This window comes from Hibiscus syriacus, unplaced genomic scaffold (assembly GCF_006381635.1).
Source record: "Hibiscus syriacus cultivar Baekdansim isolate YM2019G1 unplaced genomic scaffold, ASM638163v2 tig00117034_pilon, whole genome shotgun sequence".
Lineage (NCBI taxonomy): Eukaryota > Viridiplantae > Streptophyta > Magnoliopsida > Malvales > Malvaceae > Hibiscus > Hibiscus syriacus.
The window spans coordinates 6,239,014-6,248,830 of record NW_024063533.1 but is presented as its reverse complement, the minus strand read 5'-3'; positions in this window follow the sequence as shown (position 1 = coordinate 6,248,830).

Genomic DNA, 9,817 nt, shown 5'->3' with positions numbered 1-9,817 from the left:
TTTGAACCTTGCGCTTCAATGCCCCACAATTCTCAGTAGTATGCCCTGAGCTTCCTATGTTGTAGCTACATATTGCATTATCATCATATCCTTAAGGAAATGGGTTTTTTTAGTTTAGACTGAACTGGAGTCACAAGACTCTGTTGAACTAGTAATGGGAGCAGTTATTCATATGTCATTAGAATTTCATCGATATGAGGCTTCTCTCGGGTCATTCTATAAGATTTGGTCCCATGATTAGTTGAATAAGACCTCACTGTATTGATCTCGACGTCAATACTATTGGAGTCTCTTATCTTGCCATTCTTGATAGTTACTTCTATTATTTCTACACACATGACGATGTCAGAGAAATTATTAGTCGCAGTCCCTATCATGTGATTAATATAGGGAGATTTTAATGTATTGATGAAAAAAGTAGTGAACTCCCTTTCAGTCAATGGTGGATTCACTTGAGCAGCAATGTTCCTCCATCATTGTGAATATTGTCGAAAGCTCTCGTTACACTTCATATTCATGTTTTGTAACATTGTTCGATCAGGGTCTATATCAACCATGTGCTTGTATTGACCCAAAAAGGCTTGAGGTAAGTCTTTCCAAGAACATATTTGAGTATGTTTTAGCTGATTATACCATTTGGAAGTAGGTCCAGATAAACTGTCTTGAAAATAGTGAATCAACAAATTTTTATTCTTTACATAGCCAGTCATGCGGCGACAATACATGGTGATATGAGATGAAGGGCATGTGGTCCCATTATACTTCTCAAAATCTGGAACCTTGAACTTTGGTGGGAGAACCAAGTCAGAGACCAAACTTAGCTCTTTGGCGTCAAACCCATAAAATGACTCAGTCGTCTCTCTAAATTTTATCACCTCTTCTATATTTTTCAATCGTTGGATGAGTTTTTTCTTCTCAACTAATTCATTCGGGTCAGAGATCTCATTATCATTACAAAATTCATCTAGCTCCAATCCAGAAGTAGTAGGACGGTCAGTGGGGAACGAAGATCCAGCATGATGTTATGGGTTCTTAATAGTGAAGGGAACTGGTGGTTGGATTTCCTGATGCGCAGAAGTGTGCCCCAGAATGTAAACAGGTGTAACACCAAGAGGATGTGTGGGGTTTTCAACAAGACTTTTCCCAGTGGTCAAATGTTTCCCAATCATTTCTTTCATCTTGTTCAGTAGATTGGTATGAGAATTTGCTATATTAGCTTCAACTTGTACCAACTTGCTCCTCAATTCTTCTTGTATCTCTTTCTACTCTATCTCAAATTTGGCTAGCCTATCCTTAGTGTAACAACCCGAAAAAAAAATATTTAAATCAGTGTAATTTGGTGAAATTTGGTGACTAGATTAAAAGTTTTTAAAACTTATAGGTCATTTTAGAAGTTGGAAAAAATATTCAATGACCAAGTCCTATATTATACCTTTGAGTGTCGGCAGACTTTTCTTTTAAAGGAAATGAATTGGTTTCTACCTGAAAACACAGAAAACCAATTCATAAAATTCCCTTTCCCGCACTCTACTTCAAAGCCCGATTCCGTGGCCGTTTGGCCTCCGATCGTCAAATTGAAACCACCATCGTGTTCATCTTCGACCCGTGATCAAAACCCAATAAACCAATTATAGCGAAACGCTGCCAAACGAAGTGAATTTCGAGTCAAAGTCTCGATGTTTTTTTACCACCACCGCCGAGAAAATCTTAAATTCATCTCCGATCATTGATCGGTTTTCGACACCTCCCGCACCATTGTGTTCCTGGTGTCGTTTCGAGTCCGGCGGTGTCGTCCTTGTCTCTATAGGCGGCGGCGCGTGTGGAAGGTAGAGCGGTCAAAGATTCGACCGAGTTGAAATCGAGCTCTCCACCGTTCAAAAATTTGAACCGAGGTTGGTAAGTGACTCAAAATCGCTTAAAATAATTTTTGCAGGAATTGTTTGAGACCGGAGGAGGTCTCACGTGCCCCCACGCATCGCCCCTGCGCGTAGGGAAAGATGCGAACGGCGGGTGATGTTGTGACCTGCTTAACCGGTCCAAATCGGTCTGAACCGGGTTGACCGGTCTGACCCGACCCATTGACCGACCCGACCCATTTACCCTACCAGACCCAGTGACATTTTGGGAATTATTTTGAAAAAGGTGACATTCTGGGCATTATTTTAAAAAAAAGGTGATATTTTCGGAATTATTTTGAAAAAGGTGAAATTCTAGGAATTATTTTGAAAAAGATGACATTTTGGGAATTTTTGAATGTGGACTATTGAACCCCTTTGACTGGCTCTAAACGGAAATTAAACGACCTTTGATTTTGTTCGAGTATACTTATTCTGACATTTTTCGACGTGCCGAATCCATTTCCGAAGTACGTTTTGCCAAATTCGATGTCTTGATTCCGATTTCGCAATCTGTTTGGTCAAATTCAGACTCGAAATCCTCCAAATTGATAGTCAAACCCGGAAAATGCTTATATACTTGATAATTTTAGCTTTGATCAATTAAGTAAGACTTGGGGTTGATAAATTATTATTGTTTGAAGGTACAAGAGACTCTTAAAATCGTTCGACAACTCGACCCAGCTCTTCTAGATCAGTTAAACCACGTGTGCCAGTATTCATCCATAAGACCCGTAAATTTTAATATTTTAGAGATTAATTATGTTACCTATTAGTAATATAGTGTTATTATAAATTAGGTTTGAAAACTGTAGTAGAGCGTGGTGAGACCAGCAATCAATAGATCTACTACTAGAACCTATTATCGAGGTGTGTTCCTTATTTATTACTGAACTGTTTTCTTTGTTTTAATATGTGGTACACTGAATTCTTTGGTTACTGTTTTATTGATGCACCAATTTAATGTGATGGTTTATGGATTATGACCGCTATCTGATTTTGTTTTGAAATGGTATATGATTACCATGTTTATGGATTTATGGAATTTATGTCACGGTGCAATTGAATTTTTGGAATACGAATTTATAAAGTACAGCTCTGATCAAGCTGGAAAATTTTACAGACCTAATGCGACTCTTAGGTAGGCTCTGCGGCCCTGAGATCATTCTCGGGTAGGCCCTGTGGCCCTAAGATGTGTTCTTAGGTAGGCCCCACGGCCCTGAAATCTATCTTGGGTAGGCGGCCCTAAGATGTTCCCTTAGGATAACTCTTTTATGAGATTTACTACAATATAATTTTATGAGATTTACTGGAATATGATTTGTTTAGTGTATCTATCATGATTTTATAGTAATGTTGGGACACACTTAGCCTAGCTCACTTTTCGAAAATGTTTTCCCCTTTCAGATATTGTTGGTTATATTCACCTGATTGAGCACTTGGAGGATCAACATATCTCTTGAAGTATATCGTATTGTAATGTTTTATCTTTTAAGTTGACACTATTTTGGTAACATAGGCCTTATTTTAAAGTATTGGATTTTATAATGATTACTCATTTGCTATTTATATTTGGTTTATCGTAAATTTGGAGTTTTAAGACATGTTTAAATTAATTTTTTTTTTCATTATATTTATGAGTTGTTTTTTTATAGTATAAATTATTATAATTTCATAAACGTCATTTATAATGTGATTTTACCATGATTGAATAATGGTTTCAGAACAATATCTTTAAGAATCATGAATGTGATTCACTAGACTTAGTCAAAACGCATAGACCGGGTCTAGGGGGTTATATTTAATTGGTATCAAAGCTTTTGGTTTTTAAACCTCGGACTGTGTATGAGTCCAAATTGAAAATATGGTTTTGAAATATTTTACAAAACCTGTTGCTAAGGCCATCTCTCAAAGTTTTTACGATTTTAATTGTGTTTGAGACTCCAAGTGCTTATCTAACCTAAGTTTTATCTTCTGTAGTAAACTAGAGATCTACCAAAATGAGTGCTAGACGTGGACGTCGAACTAGCCGAGGACGAGGTCGAGTGGCTAGATTTGCAGACCCGATCTACGAGATTTGAGTAGATCCCCCACCTCCGACAAGTGATTCTTCTCCTACGACCCCGCCAAATTTACCTCCTGCTGCTGGGATTGGCATGACTACACCGATCAGGGGAGCAACCGATAGTGAGCCTGATTCTACCAGAGTTACATTTGATGAGAATTTTGGTAGACAATTTTTACAGTTGATTCAAGGAGCGGTCAGAGCTGCTGGTGCTGGATCCGAGGTGCCTATTTCTTAAACTTTGATCGCAAATGGGGTTAGGACTTTTGGAGGACAGCTTGGAGGAATTCCTACTGAAGCAGAAGATTGGCTTCAAGATACAGAAAGACGCATGGATCAGTTGGGTTTGGACCCAACTAAGAGATATTTGGGGGCAGTAGCGATGTTAGATGGCAATGCCCACACCTGGTGGGAGTCAGTGACCAGTAGTGTTCCTACCGATCGTTTGACATGGGATTTCTTTAAAGAGCGCTTTCAGAGTCGATTCCTGGGGGAGCGTTACTTAGTCCAGAGACGACAGCAGTTTCAGGACTTAGTTCAGGGTGATATGACTGTTTCAGAGTATGAGATAGAGTTCCTAAATTGTTGAAGTATGGAATCAGTCTGGTGCCTACCGAGAGAGATCAATGTCGTAAATTTGCCCTCGGACTCAGATACGAGCTATGAAGGCAGGTGGTAGCCCTTCAAGATGAGATTTTTGATATGCTAGTGAGCAGAGCCAAGGATGCAGAGTAGATGGAGGCTTTAGCTTCTGGTAGAGAGCGTGTTGATCAGGAGCGATCTAGGAAATCTTTTGGCCCTACTGAATCATCCTCACAGTCCGGTAAGAGGACTTGTATTTTAGCCCCTCAGAGGAACAATACACGCTTCAAGCCTACAGCATCATCACCTTCAACTGTTAATAGAGGTGGTTCTTCGGTTCCATTTCAAGTGCCTCATTGTGACTTTTATGGTAAATGGCACATGGTAGAGTGTTATAGGAAGACCGAAGCATGTTTTCATTGTAGATCTAGTGGTCATTTTCGGAGAGATTGTCCTCAGCTAGCTTCGTCTGAGTAGACCGCTACCCAGACTCATGTGCGTTCACAGTCTACAGTACAAACTCTTGTGCGTCCAGGACAGACAGTAGAGCCCGACCTTAGTAGAATAGAGGGCCAACAGTTTCTGAGGCTAGACAACCAGATTTGGTTTACGCCACTAGACATCGGGATGACAGAGATGAGCCTGAGGTTATTGCAGGCATATTTACTATTTATTCTATTCCATACTTTGCATTACTGGACAATGGCTCCACCCACTCCTATATATCGAGCTCAGTATCTCAAAACCTTCAGATTCTGATCGAGAACACTGATAATAATGTTACGGTTAAGAGTCCAGTAAGACAGGCAGTATTAGTGAATAAAGTATTTCGGTGTTGACCTCTGGAGGTTCAGGGAGAAATTTTTCTCGCTGATCTTATGGAGCTTCCTTTAGAGGAGTTCGATCTAATTCTTGGGATGGATTGGTTGATTTAACACAAGGTAAATCTGGATTACGAATACAATTGAGTTACTCTGAAGACTTCAGATGGTCGGACTATTGTGTTAATTGGTGAACGACGTGGCTATCTCTCCAATATTGTTTCAGCTATGGAAATTGATCGTATGATCAGGAAGGGATATGAGACTTTCATTGCCTGTATTTTGAACACCAAAGGTTCCTTGTCCACGATCGAGGAAATTCGTACAGTTAGCGAGTTTCCTGATGTTTTTCCGGAGGAGTTGCCTGGGTTACCTCCTGATAGAGAGGTAGAGTTCGAGAATGAGACTTATTCGGGATCTTCACCTATTTCAATGGCAACTTATCGCATGGCTCCAAAGAAACTTAAAGAGTTGAATGTCCAATTGCAATAATTATTTGATCGAGGATTTATTCGGCATAGTACTTCACCCTGGGAGCTCCAATTTTGTTTGTGAAAAAGAATGATGGGTCTTTGAGGCTATGTATTGACTATCGGAAGTTGAACAAGATTACGGTCAAGAATAAGTACCCATTACCCAGGATTGACGACTTATTTGATCAGTTGCGAGGAGCTACTGTATTCTCTAAGATTGATCTTCGTTCGGGGTATTACCAATTGGAAGTTAAGGGGTCCGATGTTGCAAAAACGGCTATTCGCACTAGATATGGCCATTATGAATTCTTAGTAATGCCTTTTGGTTTGACGAACGCTCCCGCAACTTTCATGGATTTAATGAATCGTGTGTTCCGACCTTATTTGGATTAATTTGTGGTTGTCTTTATTGATGATATTCTGGTTTATTCTCGGACGGAAACAGAGCATGATGAGCATTTGAAGATTGTTCTGCGGACCTTGAGAGAGCATCGACTATATGCCAAACTAAGCAAGTGTGAGTTTTGGCTTCAAGAAGTGTCGTTTTTGGGGCATATTATTTCTGCTCGAGGTATTCAGGTCGATCCAAGCAAGATCGAGGCTATTGTGAATTGGAAACGACCCAAGAACGTCTATGAGATCCACAGTTTCTTGGGCTTGGATGGATATTATCGACGTTTTGTAGAGGGCTTCTCGATCATTGCAGCTCTTTTGACAAAGCTGTTAAGGAAGAACGTGTCGTTTGACTGGGGCGAGGCACAACAAGAGAGCTTTGAGAAATTAAAGGCGGTTTTGACTCAAGCATCAGTGTTGATTCAACCAGAGTCCGGGAAGGATTTTACAGTGTATAGTGATGCTTCACATTCAGGACTTGGTTGTGTTCTAATGTAGGAGGCTAAGGTAGTGGCTTATGCGTCACGTTAACTGTGACCGCATGAGTGTAATTATCCTACTCATGATTTGGAGTTAGCAGTAGTGATTTTTGCCTTGAAGATTTGGAGACACTATCTTTATGGAGAAAAGTGTTACATTTTCACTGATCATAAGAGCTTAAAGTATCTTCTAACCCAGAAGGAGTTTAATTTGAGACAACGGCACTGGCTAGAGCTTCTAAAGGATTATGATTGTGTGATTGATTATCACCCTGGTAAAGCTAACATTGTGGTGGATGCTTTGAGTCGAAAGGCGGTATCGGAGTTGAGGTCTTTAATGGCCGAAATGAATTTATATGACGATGGCACGTTGTTAGCAGAATTGCAAGTTAAGCCGACTTTGGTTGATGAGATCAAGACTAAACAATCTCTAGATAGCTCATTGCTTTCCATTTTTGAGCAGTTAGAACAGGGGACAATATCATATTATAATGTTGATCAGGATGGAGTATTATGCTTCAAATATCGATATTGTGTGCCTGATGATACTGAGTTGAGACAGACTATCCTTAATAAGGCTCACAATAGTCCATATGCTATGCACCCCGGTGGAGATAAGATGTACCAGAATTTGAGAGAGAGGTATCATTGGGTTGGCATGAAGAAGGACATCTTGGATTTTGTGGCTAGGTTTTTGACTTGTCAGCGAGTTAAAGAAGAGCATCAACATCCATCAGGTTTGTTACAGCCTATCAAGATTCCTGAATGGAAATGGGAGCGTATTAATATGGATTTTGTTACCGGATTACCTATGACTCCTTCGAAAAAGGATTCAGTGTGGGTAATTGTGGACAAACTTACAAAGTCAGCTCACTTCATTTCTGTGTGGGTAAATTATACTTTGGACAAGCTGGCGAGATTGTATATTTCAGAGATTGTTAGATTGCATGGTGTTCCATTGTCTATTATTTCTGATCGAGATCCGATATTTACTTCTAGATTTTGGAAGGCGCTACATATGGCTTTGGGAACAAGATTGGATTATAGTACATCATTTCACCCACAAACTGATGGTCAATTTGAGAGAGTGATTCAGATTCTGAGGATATGTTGTGGGGTTGCGTAATTGATTTTCATGGTAGCTGGAAGAACTTTTTACTGTTGGCTGAATTTTCTTACAATAACAGTTATCAGACCAGCATTCTTATGGCACCCTACGAAGCACTCTATGGGCGAAGATGTCGCACCCCGATTTGTTGGACTGAGTTGCGTGAAAGGAAGACGTTGGGACCTGAGTTAGTACGCGAGACGGAGGACAAGGTCAAATTGATTCGTGACCGTCTGAAAGAGGCATTTGATAGACAGAAGTCTTATGCAAATCAAAGGAGGAAAGATATTCAGTTTGAAGTTGGAGATCATGTCTTTTTAAAAGTATCACCCTGGAAGAAAGTACTGAGATTTGGGCATAAGGGTAAATTAAGTCCAAGATTTATTGGACCTTTTCGTATATTGAAGAGGATAGGACATGTCGCATATCAGCTTGAGTTGCCTTCCCAGCTCAGTCGTATTCATAATGTCTTTCATGTATCAATATTGAGGCGATATCGTCCAGATCCAGGTCACATCATTCAGGTTGAAGAGGTAGAGTTGAGACCTGATTTGTCATATGAGGAGGAGCCCATTCAGATCTGGGAAAGTGATGAGCGAGTTCTTCGGAATAGACGTATCCCGATGGTAAAAGTTCAATGGAGTAACCGAAGCCCCTCTGAAGCTACTTGGGAGACATCGAAGTCAATGGAGGCTCAGTTTCCTCAACTATTCTCATAAGGTAAATTTCGAGGACGAAATTTCTTGTAGAGGGGGAGAATTGTAACAACCCGAAAAAAAAAATATTTAAATCAGTGTAATTTGGTGAAATTTTGTGACTAAATTAAAAGTTTTCAAAACTTATAGGCCATTTTAGAAGTTGGAAAAAAATTCAATGACCAAGCCCTGCATTATACCTTTGAGTGTCGGCAGGCTTTTCTTTTAAGGGAAATGAATTGGTTTCTGCGTGAAAATACAGAAAACCAATTCATAAAATTCCCTTTCCTGCACTCTACTTCAAAGCCCGATTGCGACGCCGTCCGACCTCCGATCGTCAAATTGAAACCACCATCGTGTTCATCTTCGACCCGTGATCAAAACCCAGTAAACCAATTATAGAGAAACGCTGCCAAACGACGTGAATTTCGAGTCAAAGTCTCGATTTTTTTTAACTCCACCACCGGAAAAATCTTAAATTCATCTCCGATCGTTGATCGATTTTCGACACCTCCCGTACCATCGTGTTTATGGTGTCGTTTCGAGTCCGACAGTGTCGTCCTTGTCTCCATAGGCGGCGACGCGTGTGGGACGTGGAGCGGTCAAAGATTCGGCCGAGTTGAAATCTAGCTCTCCACCATTCAAAAATTTGAACCGAGGTTGGTAAGTGACTCAAAATCGCTTAAAATAATTTTTGCAGGAATTTTTAGAGACCGGAGGAGGTCTCACGCGCCCCCACGCGCCGCCCTTACGCGTGGGGAAAGATGCGAACGGCGGGTGATGTTGTGATCGGCTTAACCGATCCAAACTGGTCTGAACCGGTTTGACCAGTCTGAACCGGGTTGATCGGTCTGACCCGACCCGGTGACATTTTGGGAATTATTTTAAAAAAGGTGATATTTTTGGAATTATTTTGAAAAAGTGACATTCTGGGAATTGTTTTGAAAAAGGTGATATTTTGTAATTATTTTGAAAAAAACGTGACATTTTGGGAATTATTTTCAAAAAGGTGACATTTTGGGAATTTTCGAATGTGGACTATTGAACCCCTTTGACCATAACTTTGACCGGCTCTAAACGGCCATTAAACGACCTTTGATTTTGTTCGAGTATACCTATTCTGATATTTTTCGTCGTTCCGAATCCTTTTCCGAAGTCCGTTTCGCCAAATTCGAACCCGAAGGCCTACAAATCATCAGTCAAACCCGTTGACTTTGATTTGAACCAAGAATTTGAATTTTTGAAAAGTCATACTTTATGTTTTTCGACGTCCTAATTTCGATTCCGCAATCTGTTTGGTCAAATT